The sequence below is a fragment of the Salvelinus sp. IW2-2015 genome, linkage group LG27 (assembly GCF_002910315.2).
Source record: "Salvelinus sp. IW2-2015 linkage group LG27, ASM291031v2, whole genome shotgun sequence".
Lineage (NCBI taxonomy): Eukaryota > Metazoa > Chordata > Actinopteri > Salmoniformes > Salmonidae > Salvelinus > Salvelinus sp. IW2-2015.
Genome location: NC_036867.1, coordinates 37,685,670 through 37,707,581, shown reverse-complemented (window position 1 = coordinate 37,707,581; position 21,912 = coordinate 37,685,670). Strand labels below are relative to the sequence as shown.

Below are 21,912 nucleotides of genomic sequence, written 5' to 3'. Positions count from 1 at the left end.
TGATTCTCCAACACATACCTTTTATTTGTTAACAATGTTCTGATCAATTAATGTTTGGATTGATTGAAACTTTGCTAACCAATAAAGTTATGTCTGTGTGGACACTTTATTTAAAAAATAATTCTCTGTGTAGATTTTTTCCCCCCCCAGCCCTGTACCCCATGAAAGTGATGTGACCTCATGCTATTAAAGCTTGTGACATGCCCTGTAGTTTCAGGTGAAGCGTTATTAGTGGGTGGATTGATTTGGTGATAAGTTGGCCTTACATACTGATCTAGGGTCAGTTTAGCATTTACCCCCTTAATGTTTGAGGTTAGGATTTGGAGAGGGTAAGCTGATCCTAGATCTGTGCCTGAAGGAAACTTTGACCCACAGCAGAATGTTTGAGTCATCAGTCTAGCCAACACGAGCACACTTGCAGTGCTTGCTCAAGTCAAATGTGTCTTCAGTTAACTTGTTTTTTAAAGTTTTTTTTCCCACTTTTGTGTTGTATAGTCACATTTTATATTCTGTTTCTAGCTTAGTCTGGGACTTGTCAGAAGGAAGCATCTCATATCGGTTTTTAACCATGGAATTAAAATGAGTTAAAGGACACAGGTCTGAAAATCAACTTGATTTGTCAATTGCCCACCCAAAATGGTGGCAACATTTTGAACTTGCCATTTTTGCATTTCTGGAACAGTTGAGGTTCACTGACCAGTACATTGAACATTTCAAATGGTACATTAAATATGGCCGCCGGAGCACGCACTCACTGCAAGACATTTAGTGGAATCCAATTTTCTACCCTTCTCCCGAAGTGTGTACTCGTTCACTCATCCTCATGGATTTAAATGGAATTTATTGGGAGTGGATTATGGTGGAAACTTCCTCCAGACATTTTTATACCAATCCAATGCACACATCTGGGTGAAGGGTAGAATCTGAATCGCAATATTCAGTTCTACTCATTCTAATTCTATAATGTTCCCACTCTTGCTAGTTGCTACTCATTGTAAAGGAAACAATCATGCCATTATTATTTCTAAATGTTATTGTAATCTTTCCTGTCAGTATGTGCATGTCTTAGCGTCCATTTACATGTATATTATCTTCTATTCACATTGTTTATAGAAGCCATTTTCTTTAGATAAATAATTTTGTTGTATCAAAAGCTTTTTTTTTTTTTTTTTAAGAAAGTGTACAATTTGAATGTTACTTTTTGTAAAACCCTTTTTCAAATGGATCGTAATTAAAGTCTGAATCCTTCCAATGACAGACTGTGTGCGTGCGTGCCTGTTTGTGTCATACTAGTTATTGTATGATAACAGCAAAGATTATTCCTCTCTGGTTACAGCAATCTTTGGTTGCAGTACTTCTGAAAACAATAGGTGGCAGCAAAGCCATATGTGTGGCAGGATTACGTCAATTGACATCCACGAAGAAGAACGGTTTGTTTTCAACAATGGTTTTTACGAAGAAGAAACTGCAGGTTTGTTGTAATAATTATGTTCTGGTGTCTTTAGCTGTTGGTTGCATTATGTTCTTGATAGGAAATTTAAATAAGAGGCAAAGGCAGTAAATTTAGAAAACTGAAACATCTGACTCACTTCTTTGCAATAGTAAGAATCCTAGCCATGTATACGACTAAACCACATATTTTTATAACTAACCCAAGATAGACCAGAGCCTGTCGTTTCCAATGGTAGCAAATTAATCATAGTGGACAGAACAAGCAAGAAGGGGGGCAGAGCCAAGCACGAGCTCGTGTGCTAAATGCATATATTTGCATATTTCCGTTAGAGAACGCCTACTCTGAAGTGCGCGTGTGCAATAACTKAATTTGCCTTTGTTTTAAACAACGCCATTTTTTTTTTAAATTAGGCAAAGGCTACAACAACTCCACTCTGTTAGAGATTATAGTTTTGGAAACAGAAAACTGTATGGAGATCAATTACATAATTATCAGAATGTCGGTCAAAATCCGTCTTGCGCCATCTTCTCCCACTGCTGGCATTTGGGCTTCACATTTATACATCAGGTGAAATATCTGTCTCATTGTTCTGTCTGTGACTCAACAACAGATGGAAGGGGTTTAGTTATCATAATCTTTGACTAAAGATTTTTTTTTAAAGTTGCTAGTAGTAGTGTAGTCTGTTTTACCCGTGTTGGTGAAAATCGAATAATTGATTTCAAGACTGGTCTGAAAATCGCTCAGTTCGCATTTCGATAGCCTAGGTAGACGATAGTGCAGATCTAACACCCATGCACTATCGGACTCTCGACTCCGACTCTTGCTGTACTCTAAACACTGAAACAGATTGTATTTATTTTCTTTAAACTTTATTTAACTAGGCAAGTCAGTTAAGAACAAATTCTTATTTACAATGACAGCCTAGCGTCAGATACGTTCATACCGCTTCATTATTACAGAGTCCTACTAGGAAGACTACATTTGCGTTCTGGAGGACTGACATGAATGAGTATGATGCTGCCCACTATAAAATGCTTATTTTGTTTGAAAATAGGTGATGTGTGTTGTGTTCAGACTTGACGGATCCCATGGGATGATGCGGCGCACTCTACAGATGTTAACATGTTTTATTTAACTAGGCAAGTTAGTTAAGAACAAATTATTATTTACAATGACGGCCAAACTCGGACGACGCTGGGCCAATTGTGCGCTGCTCTATGGGACTGCCAATCACGGCCGGTTGTGATACATCCTGGATCCGAACCAGGGTGTCTGTAGCACTGAGATGCAGTGCCTCACGCCTATTATTTGCCATGCTATAGCCCTATTCGGACGGGTATTACTAGAACCGTTGGTTTAGTCATTATCCAAACATGTGCTTTGTTCCAGTGGTCGATTCACACATGATTAGTTTCTCCAAACTGCTCCCTGTAATTCTACTTTATTTCTATATTTTTAGTTGAATTGATTTGATGGAAGCCTGGATGTTTTTATTGTGGTCGTGGATATATTTCAACGCCATGTCTAGACGATAATAGGCTACACTGATAACTCGTGCTCGGTTGCCAGATGTAGGCCTATAGGTGTCCCCATAGTGTGTTATGTAGCACTATACGGGATTGCTCCAATAATGGTATCTTTCCACGCGACAGGATACATTCCGTAGCTGCCGCKGCACCACTTCCACCTCTTCCTTTTATCGGCTCAATCCAGAGCCGATAAGCTTTGTAAAACCTGAGTGTATACCCCCAGTTTTTCAATAGTTTGAAGCAGCTAACTAGCCTCTCCATCAGGGTGCTCTGCTGTCACCCCGTTTGGTTTGTGCCATCTCGTTTGGGGTTCTTCCTTGTTTTTATTACTTGTGACAGTGTACTAACCTGGGCGATACTCTGGTCTACCAGCATTGCGGCGTTGAGGGTTTGTCTTACTTGTCTGTCCACCGAAACCCTCAAGGTTTTAGCCTTCGGGTTRGGGGACCGCGTCTACCTCGGGAGACGGTATGTTTCACTACCGTGGGCTTGCAGTTCTCCCGGAGAGTGAGCTAGGTGTTGCGAGGCGCGCAACCTTTTGTCAAAGATTTTTTATAACTAAACCAAGATGGACCACAGCCTGTCGTTTCAAATGGCAACAAATGAGCCAAGGGGGGCATATCCAAGCACGAGCTAGCGAGATCCTATTGGCGCGTTCTACCCTAATCTSCATATATCCGTTAGGGAACGACTACTCTGAAGTGCGCGTGTGTAATAACTAATTTCGCCTTTGCACTCCTAAACAACGCGATTTTTAGAAACTTTTGCAAAGGGTAAAGTGTACAAATCTTAGTCCACTCTGTTCATAACATATTCTAGTTTTGGGGACGYAAAACTGTATTGAGATCAAATGTTTCACCGATGAGAAATTTTGCAGAATGTTGGCCAAAATCCATATTCTCCCACTGCACGCCAGTGGGCTTCCTCTCACTACCATATGAAGCGGATGCTTCACATTTATACATGTACATCCAATGAAATTGAAATCTCATTGTTCTATCTGTGGTTTCATCTCTCACAGGGCGCAGCCATCTTGCCTAAACTCTTGTGTGTTCAACAGTGAACGAGCTATGCAAAGTAGCTAGTTTAACGAGATACTTATGTCATGCAATAAAATACAAATTAATTACTTAAAAATCATACAATGTGATTTTCTGGATTTTTGTTTTAGATTCTGTCTCTCACAGTTGAAGTGTACCTATGATAAAAAATTACAGACCTCTACATGCTTTGTAAGTAGGAACCCCTGCAAAATCGGCAGTGTATCAAATACTTGTTCTCCCCACTGTAGCTGGGTTTCCTATATTACACTGAGAGTTTCAGTATATAGCTGGGTTTACTATATTACACTGAGGGTTTCAGTATATAGCTGGGTTTCCTATATTACACTGAGGGTTTCAGTATATAGCTGGGTTTCCTATATTACACTGATGGTTTCAGTATATAGCTGGGTTTCCTATATTACACTGAGGGTTTCAGTATAAAGCTGGGTTTCCTATAGTAACTATCCTAGTTTCCCTTAGAAACTCCCATAACAGCTACATTACACTGCTGGTCTTACGCAGTGTGTAGCTGGGGTTGCCATATTCTATTGTTACACTGCAGGGGTAAACTCTACCCATCTCTTCTTCCCACAGAGAGAAACGACCATTTCCAGTATGGCTTTTCTCCTTGTGAAATGCAAGGTGTCCCTGCCCACAGGCAGCAGACTGCATCTAAGAAGGGTGGCACTCTGCAGTCATCCTGAGGTGCTTGCCTCTGGCATTTGCAGCTTCTCACAGGCCCAAAGGCCAAACTGAGAGAGGCAAGTGGCGTCCCCATGGGCACTGAATACAGTGATGGAAGGCTACGAACTCCAATTCCGATGCTGGCCACCGCTATTGTTCTGGCACCTCAAATGTCTCAGGGTCTAGTGTTGACGCCCTGGTTGACTGATTGTTTCCGAATGAGTTCAGATGAAGGAGCATCAACCTACATCCTAACCCCTCATTCTGGCCACGGGTTCTGTCTGACAGACACGTTAACCGGCCATTATAGTTGTCCACATACGCCCCTCTCGCTGTTGCGGATGAACTAGGGGCTTTCCCCAGTGTGTTGTGCCCGGCTAGGGCAATGGACTCTTTTCACAGTCGCAGGTAATAAGAAAGCTTTATCAGTTTTTGTTTACTATGGTGAAAGTTCTGTGTTAGGGCCTATATGACTGGACTCTCACATTGCATGGTGTACACTGTTCCCGCAGCATTTCAGCTGGCCTTTGCCTTTTGCTGTGGTGGCACATTCTACTGGAGGAGTAACTGCCTGGACGATTGAATAGTCTGCCCCATCCAGGGAACAGGCCACAACGGACACGAGGACCCTCTTGAACCACATTTTAGTTCTGGGCCTTACCCTAAATAAGGAGAAGATTCACCTGACCCCTCACGGAAGGTGATCTACCTCGGGATGTCTATAGACTCGACTCTCTCCATAGACTCGACTCTCATGAGGGCACGTCTCCCTCAAGTGAGAGTAACAAAATCCTATCATACCTCAACCATTTCCGGGTCGGATGAGCAATGTTGGTGTTAAGAGTGCCAACAGTTACTCGGCCTACTGATGGTGGCTTCACTGTTGGTTTTGCTGGGCATTCTCCACATTTAGGCCTAATTTAACTGAAATATTTGGTGATGTTCAACTTCAATTCACTGGCACTATGGAGAATAGCTTAACCATACTCATTGATATATATATAATATATACTTTTGGTAAATTTACGAGGCATTGCGAGGTACACATAACCAAGATTTAGCCTATGCGCACAGTTCCYACTGTCTGTCTGTCTGCCCCGATCCTTTCTGTCCGTCGCTGGCTCGCCTGCTCTTTCTCTTCACTATGAAAAACGCTAGTGTGTGTTTGGTCTCGGTCTGTTGCATGTAGAATAGCTCAGCCTACTCATTGATAGCCCCTACTTTAGTGAATTTACACAAGACATTGCCTACATGTTTTGATTACCGATGCAAGGTTCTGACTCATGTCTAGTGCCTGGCTGGGCCCCTCCCATTTCTCTTTCTCTCCCTCTCCCTTGCTAGCTTACTCGTTATTTGTTGTGAAAGATGCGATAGTTTCTGTTCAAAAAGTAGACTACGGCAACTAGTTTCCTCCATTGGGAAAAATAATGATTCTTAGGAGTTGAGGAGTCGATTCCTAGCGGTATCAAAGCTTCACACCAGGAGTCTACGGTCAAGGAGTAGAGGAATATATTATTTTGGAATCGATTCCCCACCACTACCTAGGCTACCATTTCAGAGTGTAGCATGAAAAGGGTATTCATTCTGTCAAACCATGCCCTGTGTGTTTTTGAATAAATATTATATTTACCTCAAAATATTATATGTACCTCAAAGCCAGTTCTACTGCTTCCCTCCAATTAGGTACTGATTTATACCTGGGACACTGCAGCATCAGGTTGCTCCGGACATCATAGGGTAAGATTTGAATACCCCTGGTCTAGAGGTTCAAGTCCTGTTCAACTCAAATCAATTTGTTTGTCACATGCGCTGAATATCGTGAAATGCTTARTTACAAGCCCTTAACCAACAATGCAGTTCAAGAAATAGAGTTAAGACAATATTTGCTAAATAAACTAAAGTGAGAAAAAATATTCTAAAAGTAACACAATAAAATGACATAACACTAACGAGGCTATATGGTTAGTCGAAGTAATTTGTAAAGTGACTAGCAGCGAGTAGCAGCAGTGTAAAAACAAAGGGGGGGTCAATGTAAATAGTGTCCATTTGATTAATTGTTCAGCAGTCTTATGGCTTGGGGGTAAAAGCTGATAAGGAGCCTTTTGGTCCTAGACTTGGCGCTCAGGTACCGCTTACCGTGCGGTAGCAGAGAGAACAGTCTATGACTTGGGTGACTGGAGTCTTTGACCATTTTTTGGGCCTTCCTCTGACACCGCCTAGTATATAGGTCCTGGATGTCAGGAGGCTTGGCCCCAGTGATATACTGGGCCATACGCACTACCCTCTGTAGTGCCTTAAGGTCAGATGCCGAGCAGTTGCCATACCAGGCGGTGATACAACCGCTCAGGATGCGTCTCGATGTTGCAGCTGTAGAACTTTTTGAGTATCTTTTCAGTCTCCTGTGGGGGAAAGGTGTTGTCGTGCCCTCTTCACAACTGTCTTGGTGTGTTTGGACCATGATAGTTCGTTGGTGATGTGGAATCCAAGGAACTTGAAACTCTCGACATGCTCCACTTCAGCCACGTTGATGTTAATGTAGGCCCTCCTTTTCCTATAGTCCACGATCAGCTCCTTTGTCTTGCTCACATTGAGGGATAGGTTGTTGTCCTGGCTGCCAGGTCTCTGACCCTGTTCACCCACACTGCCAGGTCTCTGACCTCCTCCCTATAGGCTGTATCATTGTTGTCGGTGATCAGGCCTACAACTGTTGTGTCATCAGCAAACATAATGATGGTGCTGGAGTCGTGCTTGGCCACGCAGTCGTGGGTGAACAGGGAGTACAGGAGGGGACTAAGCATGCACCCCTGAGGGGCCCCAGTGTTGACGATCAGCGTGGCAGATGTGGTGTTGCCTACCGTTACCACCAGGAAGTTTAGGATCCAGTTGCAGAGGGACGTGATTAGTCCCAGGGCCCTTAGCTTAGTGATGTGCTTTGTGAGCACTTTGGTATTGAACGCTGAGCTGTAGTCAATGAACAGCATTTTCTCATGGGTGTTCCTTTTGTCCTGGTGGGAAAGTGTGGAGTGCGATTGAGATTGCGTCATCTCTGGATCTGTTGGGGCGGTATGCAAATTGGAGTGGGTCTAGGGTTTCCGGCAGTAGGGTAAGGGACTACCCCTTGACTTTGCTACATTAGTGTCAGATGTGGAACACCTTCAGCGGGTTTGATAACAACCGGATGCATCCATTTTTCAGGGGAAATTAAAAGAGAGCCTGTGACACGACTTCCACTTTCGAACGTTAACAAGGCGACACTCCATCTTAATTCCTCCTCCACATTTACCGGATTGGATGAATAGTGCAGAAGAGAACTTCCCCCGAAGGTTTCTTTCCTTCGTCAGGACCAGAAAGAATTTACGCCTGCTATGTTAGATGTTGGATGGCCCCCGACTGCGACCATTTAGAGCTTGTCCCTAGGGTGCAGGTATGAGGACCTGTTCTCTTAGGGAAGGCACAGGCAGTTGGTGGAAACTTAATTTGGGAGGAAGGGCTCATAGTAATTACTGGAACGGAATCAATAGAATGGTATAAAATACATGTTTTCCACTTTCCATTCGATACCACTCCATTCAAGCTATTATTATGAGCTGTCCTCCCCTCACCCTGTGACCTGACCTCGTTATCATTTTAAAAAGATTGGTTGGATAGGTAACCATGTGGCTGGCCCCTGTCTCCAACTTCTATGTCAGTCAAAATATATTAGTTACAAACAACAGAATCTGCCAAGATCGAGGCTGCAGGTAGCCTCGTGGTTAAGAGCATTGGGCCAATAACCGAAAGGTCGCTGGTTAGAATCCCCCAAAAATCTGCCGTTCTGCCCTTGAACCACCAATGACAACTGCTCCCAGGCGTTGATGGACACTGATTAAGGCAGCACCTCTCTGATTCTGAGGGGTTGGGTTAAATGCAGAAGACATATTTCAGTTGAATGCATTCAGTTGTGCAACTGACTAGGTATTTGCTTTCTTGCAGCATAAAGTCATTGATGCCCACGCTGAATTYGCAGATTTGACTTCTGTTGTTGATGTCTTCAAGCAGGAAGTCCCCCCATTTTGTTTGATGAGAGGCCTGTCAGTCAGTTTATTTCACAAAAATTCAAGCCTGTTCTTTTTCAGCTCCATTTTGACAGCACAATGCCAGGGGCCGGGACCTGTCCTTTCTGCAGGGTGACCTTTATAAAACGTCCTGGGCATTACAACCGATTTCGTGTTATCAAAGTCACCAGCCRGAGGACGTGCCAGTTAGTTTTCAACTTCACTCCGGGACCGATCCACATTTATATGCTTTGACTGTATAAGTAAGCTTAATGAGAAAACCATTAAAAAAGGTAAGAAGAGTACTGTTTCCCCACCTGTCTTGAAGACAGATGAGCGTAAACTTAAAAAAATACAAAGARGAAGGCCGGGATTCGGGCCGTGGGCGACAGCCATCAACTATCTCAAAGTGCATATGGCCTAGCCCGCAATACGCCACCTGATGAAAAGCAACGCCAAAAAAGCTTGTCTGCGTTCATCAAGCAGATCAGAATGGAGGTAATGTTATGCCATCTTTTTGACTCCCCCTCTCTTTCTCTCTACATCTACTCTCCTGCGCCCTCTCTCTTTCTACCCCCTCATGTCTTTTATTCGTTTGTTTATTTGTCTGGGACCACGTTAGACCAACCAGGGTTCGAACAAAATCATTAACTTGGGGAGCTAAAAAAGGTGTTCATGTCTCTGGAAAGGTGACTTCACATTCACCAATCCACCTCTGTTACATGTAAATTGGTTATAGTTTAGTTCAGTGCTACACATGGCCAGACGGGGCAAACTAGTTAACAAGCACTGCTCCTTCTTATTTTGACAGAGAATGGCATTGGAGAAGGACAGGGAGGAACCATTGAGGAAAGCAAAGACAGCTGAGAATGGGAGATCCTTCTCCTGGGAGAAAGTGCTTGCATGGGGAGAGAAGACAGCACCCAGCATTCTAAGATGTCTGAGGGCACTGTTCACCAAACCTGAGAGGGTCCGGTAAGTGTGTATTAAACCCAATGTGCCTCATAAAATTCATAATGCAACGTGAATGCAATGTTGCAGCAGCGCTGCATTCATTTTGGTGTCACATTTGGCAAGAAAGTGCTCTGTTGTGATAGTTTCTGTTTACAAACTGTCAGCTTTTAATTAATATACATATTTTATAAACACAATATACCTATATTTTATATTTAAAGGCCCAGTGCTGTCAAAAATTAGATTTTCTTGTGCTTCATATACACTGAGTATACAAAACATAAATAATAGCTGCTCTTTCCGTGACATGAACTGACCAGGTGATTCCAGGTGAAAGCTATGATCCCTTATTGATGTCAGTTGTTAAATCCACTTCAATCAGAGTAGATGAAGGGGAGGAGACATGTTAAATTTTTGAGACATGGATTGTTTATGTGTGCCATTCAGAGGGTGAATGGGCAAGACAAAAGATTGAAGTGCCTTTGAACTGGGTCTGGCAGTAGGTGCCTGGTACACTGGTTTGTGTCAAGAACTGCGACGCTGCTGGGGTTTTCATAGTCAACAGTTTCCTGTGTCTCAAGAATGGTCCACCTCCCAGAGGACATCCAGCAAACTTGACACAACTGTAGGAAGCGTTGGAGTCAACATGGGCCTGCATCCCTGTGGAACGCTTGGTAGAGTCCATGCTCCGATGAATTGAGGGGGGGGGGGGTAGCAACTCAATATTAGGAAGGTTGGAATAATACTGTGAAATTGAGAAAATTATGATAATGCCCTTTTAGTGTAAGAGCTGTTTGAAAAGACTGCCTGAACCTTCAGCCTGTTTTTGTGGGATGGAGTTTTGGCCTTCTATGGCCTTCTATGGTCATCACCATTTAGTAAATTAGTCCATAGACCAATAAGAAAAATAGTTCCAAACCTCTCTGTCATTAACAGCAACATTTTCAGTTTTCCTCTCACCACTCAGACCACTACATGGAAGTCCTAGCAAAATTCTTGCTTGAGGAATTGCCCTTTGCTAAGAAGCAATTTTTGTTTCTTTTTGACCAAAACAATTACAGTTAGGTAAGCAATTGTCATCCAGAAATGATTTGATATTGAGATAAAAACGGCTGCATTGGACATTTAAGGATATTCTGTGTGTAACTCTAACAGTTCTTTCATTTAAGTAGGAAACACTTCTATCCAGAGTGCCTAATCATTTGAGCAAGGGCAGTTTTTTAAAATGTTAATATGGATAACAATGATCCAGATTCTGTAATCCCCTTTTTGGTGATCCAGGATCAGATTAATCTGGCCGATATTGAGGCAGTTTGTCAGAAAAGGATCAGATAGGTTCATTCTGATTCAGATACCGCAATATCAAGATCACAGAATCTGGATTTTCAGTGCTTTGAATAGGCCTACACCGTGCCATCTATTCTACTGGACAGGTCATGTTACTACATCTACACAGTCATAGAGAAACATAGAGGATGGGAGTGAACGTTATTTGTAATAAGGGTTACATGGAGAAAATCGTAACTCTCTGAAATGAAAATGGATGGCCCTCCCTTCAGAAAAATATATTTTACCTAAACCCTCCCTGAACTCTTGAAAATAAAAACAAGTGACCCTCCCCTATACCCAAAATAATAATTAAAACAAAGTGGATAGCAGAGAACATGTCTACCGTTTACCCTCACTTCTTGGACAGACCAGAGCTTTAGATATGCAGTTTTAGAAACTGTTATTCGTCCTGTAAGCGTTACATGACAATGCGGGAATTTTGATAGCGCACAGGGCTGCGGGACATAAAGTTGTGGGTTCGCAGACCACCATGGACAAGAGTAGGGGTGGAACAAAAATATAAACGCAACATGCAACAATTTCAAAGATTTTACAGAGTTACAGTTCATATAAAGAAATAAAGAAATTAGGCCCTAATCTCTGGATTTCACATGACTGGGAATACAGATATGCATCTGTTGGTCACAGATTCCTTAAAAAGAGGTAGGGGCGTGGATCAGAAAACCAGTCAGTATCTGGTGTGAACACCATTTGCCTCATGCAGCGCGAGACATCTCCTTCGCATAAAGTTGATCAGGCTGTTGATTGTGTCCTGTGGAATGTTGTCCCACTCCTCTTCAATGGCTGTGCGAAGTTGCTGGATGTTGGCGGGAACTGGACATGGTGTGGTACACGTCGATCCAGAGCATCCCAAACATACTCAATGGGTGACATGTCTGTTACGGAGTCTKGTTGATAGGTAATCGACTAGCCGGACTATTCCCCGGACTCCACGTGTAGGGATTTGTACAATGCTTGAACAAGGCTATTGAACTTGACAATGATGTCTGTCTTTATTCCTTTATCCAACATATCATACTGAAACAATGTCTGGTGAGTATGCAGGCCATGGAAGAACTGGGACATTTTCAGCTTCCAGGAATTGTGTACAAGTCCTTGCGACATGGGACCGTGCATTATCATGCTGAAACATGGGGTGATGGCGGCGGATGAATCCCACGACAATGGGCCTCAGGATCTCTTCACGGTATCTCTTTGCATTCAAATTACCATCGATAAAATACAATTGTGTTCGTTGTCCATAGCTTATGCCTATACCATAACCTCATTGCCACCATGGGGCACTGTTCATAACGTTGACATCAGCAAATCGCACGCCCATACGCCGCCATACACGCTGTCTGCCATCTGCCCGGTACAATTGAAACTGCGATTAATCTGTGAAGAGCACACTTCTCCAGCGTGCCAGTGGCCATTGAAGGTGGGCATTTCAAATAAAATAAAATTTTATTAGTCACATGCTTACTTACGAGCCCCTAATCAACAATGCAGTTAAAACAAAATACAGATAAGAATAACAAATAAGAGTAACAAGTAATTAAAGAGCAGCAGTGAAATAACAATAGCGATACTATATACAGGGGGGTACCGGTACAGGGTCAATGTGCGGGGGCACCGGTTAGTTGAGGTAATATGTACATTTGTCCACTGAAGTCGGTTACGATGCCGAACGGKAGTCAGGTAAAGACCCTGGTGAGGACGACGAGCACCAGATGAACTTCCCTGAGACGGTTTCTGACATTTTGTGCAGAAATTCTTTGGTTATACAAACCCAGTTTCATCAGCTATCCAGGTGGCTGGTATCAGACGATCCTGCAGGTGAAGAACCCGGATGTGTAGGTTTTGGGCTAGCCTGGTTACACGTGGTCTGCGGTTGTGCGGCCGGTTGGACAATGTTGGTAGAGAAATATACATTCAATTCTCTGGCAACAGCTCTGGTGTACATTCCTGCAGTCAGCATGCCAATTGCACACTCCCTCAATCTGTCGGATTGTCTTGTGTGCACATTTTAGAATGGCCTTTTATTGTCCCCAGCACAAGGTACACCTGTGTAATGATCATGCTGTTTAATCAACGTCTTGACATGCCACACCTGGTGGATTATCTTGGCAAAGGAGAAATGCAGGGATGTAAACACATTTGTGCACAACATTTTAGAGAAATAAGCTTTTTGTGCATATGGAACATTTCTGGGATATTTTATTTCAGCTCATGAAACATGGGACCAATGCTTTATATGTTGTGTTTATATTTTTGTTCAGTGTAGATCAGAATTGGTTTGCACTGGCTTTGCAAATTACAGCCAGCACTCTGTTCAGAGGTGCTAAGTAGGTCTACCAGACAATCCTAATGGTCTGTCCGTGCCTTAAGGGATACTTCGGGTTTTTGTCAGAAACCCTTTATCTACTTCCCCAGAGTCAGATTAACTCGTGGATACCATTTTTTGTCTCTGCGTGCAGTTTGAAATAAGTTGCAAGCTTGCGCAATGACTGGAAGTCTATGGTAACTGCTAGCATGATAATAGTAACATAGACTTCCAGTCATTGCGCTAACACTAGTTAGCATTGGCTCACGAAACTACCTCTAACTTCCTTCATACTGGACAGAGACATTGGTATCCCTGAGTTCATCTGACTTTGGGGAAGTAGATAAGGGGCCTCATTGCCAAAATCCCGAAGTAAAATAAAATAGAGCCTGCATATCACCTTTAAGTGAGTACATGGATTTATTTGACATTTCTCAATGTAACAACTGACCATATACCTATACTGCAGTGCCTTTCACCTTTCTAAATCCACCCATCCAGTGGGATCACGATTATCCAGATTTTCGGCATCAAAACTATAACAAACAACTAACAACTACTGAGTTTTGAAAAACGCTAAAACAACATTGAAGTATGATTAAAGGTCAAATTGGATTACCAAAGCGAATCACTATCCAGAGAATCAGAATGTAATTGAACATTTATTCAAATCTGATTGCTGAAATCTGATTAGAAAATATTTTTAAAACTGGACCCAGGAGATTGACGTGACATGACCAAGAAAAACCCTTGACCCTAGTTCGGGAATATGTTTGAAGTCAGTTGTCATGTTCCAACTACTGGCCTTTGAACCCAACAAATACAGTTGAAGTTAGAAGTTTACATACACCTAAGCCGAATACATTTAAACTCAGTTTTAATCCTAGTACAAATGCCCTGTCTTAGGTCAGTTCGGATCACCACTTTATTTTAAGAATGTGAAATGTCAGAATAATAGTAGAGAGAATGATTTATTTCAGCTTTTATTTCTTTCATCACATTCCCAGTGGGTCAGAAGTTTACATACACTCAATTAGTATTTGGTCGCATTTGCATTTAAATTGTTTAACTTTGGTCAAACGTTTCGGGTAGCCTTCCACAAGGTTCCCACAATAAGTTGAGTAAATTTGGCCCATTCCTCCTGACCCAGCTTGTGTAACTGAGTCAGGCTTGTAGGCCTCCTTGCTCGCACACACTTTTTCAGTTCTGCCCACACATTTTCTATGGGATTGAGGTCAGGGCTTTGTGATGGCCATTCCAATATACCTTGACTTTGTTGTCCTTAAGCCATTTTGCCACAACTTTGGAAGTATGCTTGGGTCATTGTCCATTTGGAAGACCCATTTGCAACCAAGCTTTAACTTCCTGACTGATGTCTTGAGATGTTGCTTCAATATATCCACATAATTTTCCTTCCTCATATGATGCCATCTATTTTGTGAATGCACCAGTCCCTCCTGCAGCAAAGCACCCCACAACATGATGCTGCCACCCCGTGCTTCACGGTTGGGATGATGTTCTTCGGCTTGCAAGCCTCCCCTTTTTCCTCCAAACATAGCGATGGTCATTATGGCCAAGCAGTTCTATTTTTGTTTCATCAGACCAGAGGACATTTCTCATAAAAGTAAAATCTTTGTCCCCATGCGCAGTTGCAAACCGTTGTCTGGCTTTTTTTATGGCGGTTTTGGAGCAGTGGCTTCTTCCTTGCTGAGCGGCCTTTCAGCTTATGTCGATATAGGACTCGTTTTACTGTGGATATAGATACTTTTGTTACCTGTTTCCTCCAGCATCTTCACAAGGTCCTTTGCTGTTGTTCTGGGATTGATTTGCACTTTGCACCAAAATACGTTCATCTCTAGAGAACAGAACGCGTCTCCTCCTGAGCGGTATGACGGCTGCTTTGGTCCCATTGTGTTTATACTTGCGTACTATTGTTTGTACAGATAAACGTGGTACCTTCAGGAGTTTGGAAATTGCTCCTAAGGATGAACCAGACTTGTGGAGGTCTACAATTTTTTTTCTGAGGTCTTGGCTGATTTCTTTTGATTTTCCCATGATGTCAAGCAAAGAGGCACTGAGTTTGAAGGTAGGCCTTGAAATACATCCACAGGTACACCTCCAATTGAATCAAATGATGTCAATAAGCCCATCAGAAGCTTCTAAAGCCATGACATTATTTTCTGGAATTTTCCAAGCTGTTAAAAGGCATAGTCAACTTCTGACCCACTGGAATTGTGATACAGTGAATTATAAGTGAAATTATCTGTCTGTAAACAATTGTTGGAAAAATTACTTGTGTCATGCACAAACCGACTTGCCAAAACTATAGTTTGTTAACAAGAAATTTGTGGAGGGGTTGAAAAATGAGTTTTAATGACTCCAACCTAACACGGAACCCAAACCGGCTGCGCCTGTGAGCAAATTAATTTTGTCCCCCTACACCAAACGCGATCACGACACGCAGGTTAAAATATCAAAACAAACTCTGAACCAATGACATTAATTTGGGGACAGGTCGAAAAGCATTAAACATGTATGGCAATTTAGCTAGTTAGCTTGCACTTGCTAGCTAATTAGACCTATTTAGCTAGCCTGCTGTTGCTAGCTAATTTGTCCTGGGATATAAACATTGAGTTGTTACTTAACCTGAAATGCACAAGGTCCTCTACTCCGACAATTAATCCACACAATAAACGGCCAACCGAATCGTTTCTAGTCATCTCTCCTCCTTCCAGGCTTTTTCATCTTTGAACTTATATGGTGATTGGCATCTACACTTTCATTGTATTACCACGACAACCAGCAAAAGTTTGTCTTTCAGTCACCCACGTGGTTATAACCAATGAGGAGATGGCACGTGGGTACCTGCTTCTATAAACCAATGAGGAGATGGGAGAGGCAGGACTTGCAGCGCGATCTGCGTCAGAAATAGAAAGGAGTTCTATTTTAGCCCTTGGAAACGCAGACGCTCGCGAGCAGTGTGGGTACAATAATTGAATAACATGGATTTCTACATTTATTTTGCAACGCTCGCGCATGCGACGTGTCCGGTCTGGTCAGCATGTAAGTGTATGTAAACTTCCGACTTCAACTGTATCTCTGTATTAAAAGTTGTCTGTTATTGTGTCATATAAAACTGTGAAGGACCTTGGCGTTACTCTGGACCCTGATCTCTCTTTTGACGAACATATCAAGACTGTTTCAAGGACAGCTTTTTTCCATCTACGTAACATTGCAAAAATCAGAAACTTTCTGTCCAAAAATGATGCAGAAAAATTGATCCATGCTTTTGTTACTTCTAGGTTAGACTACTGCAATGCTCTACTTTTCGGCTACCCAGATAAAGCACTAAATAAACTTCAGTTAGTGCTAAATACGGCTGCTAGAATCCTGACTAGAACCAAAACATTTGTTCATATTACTCCAGTGCTAGCCTCCCTACACTGGCTTCCTGTTAAGGCAAGGGCTGATTTCAAAGTTTTACTGCTAACCTACAAATTACATGGGCTTGCTCCTACCTATCTTTCCGATTTGGTCTTGCCGTACATACCTACAGGTACGCTACGGTCACAAGACGCAGGCCTCCTAATTGTCCCTAGAATCTCTAAGCAAACAGCTGGAGGCAGGGCTTTCTCCTATAGATCTCCATTTTTATGGAATGGTCTGCCTACCCATGTGAGAGACGCAGACTCGGTCTCAACCTTTAAGTCTTTATTGAAGACTCATCTCTTCAGTAGGTCATATGATTGAGTGTAGTCTGGCCCAGGAGTGTGAAGGTGAACGGAAAGGCTCTGGAGCAACGAACCGCCCTTGCTGTCTCTGCCTGGCCGGTTCCCCTCTCTCCACTGGGATTCTCTGCCTCTAACCCTATTACAGGGGCTGAGTCACTGGCTTACTGGTGCTCTTCCATGCCGTCCCTAGGAGGGGTGCGTCACTTGAGTGGGTTGAGTCACTGACGTGATCTTCCTGTCTGGGTTGGCGCCTCCCCTTGGGTTGTGCCGTGGCGGAGATCTTTGTGGGCTATACTCGGCCTTGTCTCAGGATGGTAAGTTGGTGGTTGAAGATATCTCTCTAGTGGTGTGGGGGCTGTACTTTGGCAAAGTGGGTGGGGTTATATCCTGCCTGTTTGGCCCTGTCCGGGTGTATCATCGGATGGGGCCACAGTGTCTCCTGACCCCTCCTGTCTCAGCCTCCAGTATTTATGCTGCAGTAGTTTATGTGTCGGGGGGCTAGGGTCAGTCTGTAATATCTGGAGTACTTCTCCTGTCTTATCCGGTGTCCTGTGTGAATTTAAGTATGCGCTCTCTAATTCTCTCTTTCTCTAGGAGGACCTGAGCCCTAGGACCATGCCTCAGGACTACCTGGCATGATGACTCCTTGCTGTCCCCAGCCCACCTGGCCGTGCTGCTGCTCCAGTTTCAACTGTTCTGCCTGCGGCTATGGAACCCTGACCTGTTCACCGGACTGTCTCTTATACACATCTAGATGTGTATAAGAGACAGGTTCACCGGACGTGCTACCTGTCCCCAACTCTCTAGAGACAGCAGGAGCGGTAGAGATACTCTTAATGATCAGCTATGAAAAGCCAACTGACATTTACTCCTGAGGTGCTGACTTGTTGCACCCTCGACAACTACTGTGATTATTATTATTTGACCATGCTGGTCATTTATGAACATTTGAACATCTTGGCCATGTTCTGTTATAATCTCCACCCGGCACAGCCAGAAGAGGACTGGCCACCCCTCATAGCCTGGTTCCTCTCTAGGTTTCTTCCTAGGTTTTGGCCTTTCTAGGGTGTTTTTCCTAGCCACCGTGCTTCTACACCTGCATTGCTTGCTGTTTGGAGTTTTAGGCTGGGTTTCTGTACAGCACTTTGAGATATCAGCTGATGTAAGAAGGGCTATATAAATTTGATTTGATTTGATCTTAACCTTTTACACTTGTGGGAATTGGCCTATATGGATAGGGCTAAATTTAAATGTTTCATACAGAAGAAATATGCAAAGCATGGTAGCAATTGGAATGGAACAGTTTGGAGAATATGGGAAAGTTATTAGACCAAAGTTGAAGACACAATAGTTCACCTGACACAAGACTGAATCCAAACAATACACTGTTGATTTTGTGCATTTGACATTCACTGTACTTTTCGCTGCATTTGTTGATAACAAAATCTGAAAATATTCTGGAGACATTCAGTAATATGATAAGAATATTCCTGGAGAATGTGTGGTAGGTGCAACATAAGACAAAAACATTACAATGATTTGAGTGAGAGGACCAAGTTGCCACACACCTCTCCAAAGTGTGCACAGTTCCCAAGTCATTTCAATGCACTTTTATGACTGGAAGAGTCTTTTTTGAGCAAGCACAAAAAGATCACAACCCTGCATCCCCGCCGTCACACAATTGTGTTGTTGTTTACCCAAAAATCGCCCATTATAAATTGAATCTGGGTCAGGTGGAAAGCTTGTTCTATTGCCTACATGACTGGCTAAGTTATAAAATATGATCTTACAGTGTTAGGCTTTCACAGGGCAATTCAGATAAATGTTGGTGCAGATAGAAAGGAGTCATGAGTGTGTTCTGAAGCCAATTTTCTTCACAATAGACAAACAGGCTCATTCTGTTCAGAACAATCCAGGGTATGACGCCATGTCATTCTTGTAACTGTACATCAAGCATAGTGATCATAAACGTTGACACTATATATGACATGAGTTTTGTGATATGGAAATGCGAAGTGCACATTTGGATGTTTGGTTTGCTTCTATGACATCAAATTGGTATTTTTTTATAATCCTGAACATCTCATCTTTCAAAATATAGACATTTAATTTACAGCATTTCCCTCACTCCGATAACAAGAAATGTGCAAAAGTTGCCCAACTAGCGGGAGGGTTGGTGGCAACTTCTTGTCGCTTCCGGTGCTGAAGTTCAGAACAGCTGTCAGTCAAAACCCATACAGCGCTGTGAAGCACAGAGCCTGAGCTCTGATGTCATTTATAGCATGTTACTGTACAGCCACTGCGTTACATTTTCAACCCGTATACAGGTACGAGTGTAAAGGGTTACTAAATCACAGTGGGAGCACATCAAAGTTATGAACGGGTATTCATAATTTCTTTGTATTTGATCTTCTGTCATGCTCTATCCAAAACAGGACGTCATCAGAGGGCAAGGATATCATCAACCAGAGGACAGAGCTGTTCCTGGCTATTATCCTCAAGACTAATGTGTCTGCATGTAACTTTGTCCAGTCCTTTCTGGGATGGGAGTTTTGGAGACAGCGCTGTCCTGAAAGCACGTTTAAAACCCACTACAGCCTGGGGGTGACTAGTTCCATGTTGCCAGAACTGCAGCAGAATACCGTTTGCATCGGAGCCACAGCCATTCCCCCATATCCAACCGCCACAGGCACATCGGCAACAGGGTACGTGTACACACACACACACACACACACACACACACACACACACACACACTAAATGTTATGAGTGTAGTTGATGTGATGATGTGTGTGTTCCAGGGTGCGGAGAACAGAATGGAATCAGACAGAGGCAGGAGAAGAGAAGTTTCCTCGACCACTGAACCATCAAACACAGACCAGACTCCAACCCCTGAGACCTCCAGTCCACAATCCCCTCAGCCAGACACAGACCAGACCCCAACCCCTGAGACCTCCAGTCCACAATCCCCTCAGCCAGACACAGACCAGACCCCAACCCCTGAGACCTCCAGTCCACAACCCCCTCAGCCAGACACAGACCCCAACCCCTGAGACCTCCAGTCCACAACCCCCTCAGCCAGACACAGACCAGACCCCAACCCCTGAGACCTCCAGTCCACAACCCCCTCAGCCAGACACAGACCCCAACCCCTGAGACCTCCAGTCACAACCCCCTCAGCCAACACAGACAGACCCCAACCCCTGAGACCTCCAGCCACAAACCCCCTCAGCCAGACACAGACCAGACCCCAACCCCTGAGACCTCCAGTCCACAACCCCCTCAGCCAGACACAGACTAGACCCCAACCCCTGAGACCTCCAGTCCACAACCCCCTCAGCCAGATACAGACTAGACCCCAACCCCTAAGACCTCCTCTGACCAACCGAAGCCATGAGTGTCTTTTAAACAACATAAAAGTTTGCCAGTATAATGCAAAAATGAGCCCTATGAGGTCAGAATTACCCGAATGTTCCTAACCTCTCATGAAATGTATAAAAGCCACATTCTGTTTTAATTCTGTAAAAACCCTGAAAGCCAAAAGCCGAAACGCGTTGGTTCCATTGTCCTCATGCACCTCAGTTGATAAGAGAGGTAGCAGAAGATATCCCTTATGTGTCCATTCAGCAGAAACGTCCCTAAGACATACAGTACCAGTCAAAAGTTTGAACACATCTACCCATTCAAGGGATTTTCTTTATTTTTACATTGTAGAATAGATATGAAAAAAATATATAAAATAACACAAATAGAATCATGTTGTAACCAAAAAAAATCTTAAACAAGTCAAAATATATTTTAGATTATTGAAAGTTGCCAGCCTTTGCTTTGATGACAGCTTTGCACACTCTTGGCATTCTCTCAACCAGCTTCATGAGGAATGCTTTTCCAACCGTCTTGAAGGAGTTCCCACATATTCTGAGCACTTGTTGGCCGCTTTTCCTTCACTCTACGGTCCAACTCATCCCAAACCATCTCAATTGGGTTCAGGTTAGGTGATTGTGGAGGCCAGGTCATCTAATGCAGCACCATCACTCTCCTCCTTGGTCAAATAGCCCTTACACAGCCTGGAGGTGTGTTTTGGATCATTGTCCTGTTTTAAAACAAGTGATAGTCCCACAAACTAGATGGGATGGCGTATCGCTGCAGAATGCTTTGGTAGCAATGCGGTCAAGATTACTACATTATTCCATGTGTTATTTCATAGTTTATTCTACAATGTAGAAAATAGTAAAAATAAAGAAAAACCCTTGAATGAGTAGGTGTCCAAACTTTTACATGCTACTGTATAACGTTCTGCATCTGACCAACCACAACGTGCAAAGACAGAGGCTACTACAGAGGACAGACGTCAGTGTTTAGTGTTTAGTAATCCTCTAGTCCTCCAGATGTCTTTGAACATCTGCTTATAAACTAAAGAATATGTCTTGCTCTCCTCCTCATGTGCAGGGCCCAGAGTTGTTCCTACTGATTAGTAGTGCCCAGAGTCTTTCCTTGACCACATGACTTGACCAGGAAAAACATCTGCCCATGTCTCACTGTTCCCCCATGTCTCCTCAGGACTTTGCTGGCCCATTGGAAAACACCCGCTGAAGAACCAAAGCCTCCAAAAGGAAAGACAATAAAGAAACTTGCTCAAACATCCCAAAAAAGAACAAACAATGAACCATCTCAGAAGCGCAAAACACAATAGGAAAATAAATCACACTGTAGTTGCAAGCCCAAGACGAGGAGAATAAACAAAGCTGCCAAAATAGACACAAACAAAGAATTTCCTCAAACGCCAGACACAAACAAAGAAGTCTCAAATGCCCCCAATTAGGTAAGTG

General features: G+C 43.2%; 2 long non-coding RNA genes across 2 annotated transcripts; both read left to right on the top strand.

Annotated features, from left to right (window-relative positions):
- Positions 1-1,847: 1,847 nt before the first annotated feature.
- Positions 1,848-5,499, top strand: LOC111953253 (uncharacterized). The gene is made up of 3 exons (XR_002875845.2): positions 1,848-2,020; positions 4,620-5,117; positions 5,222-5,499. It is a non-coding gene; the product is annotated as an uncharacterized lncRNA (long non-coding RNA).
- Positions 5,500-18,771: 13,272 nt separating this feature from the next.
- Positions 18,772-20,091, top strand: LOC111953378 (uncharacterized). The gene is made up of 2 exons (XR_011474324.1): positions 18,772-19,788; positions 19,885-20,091. It is a non-coding gene; the product is annotated as an uncharacterized lncRNA (long non-coding RNA).
- The last annotated feature ends 1,821 nt before the right edge of the window (positions 20,092-21,912 follow it).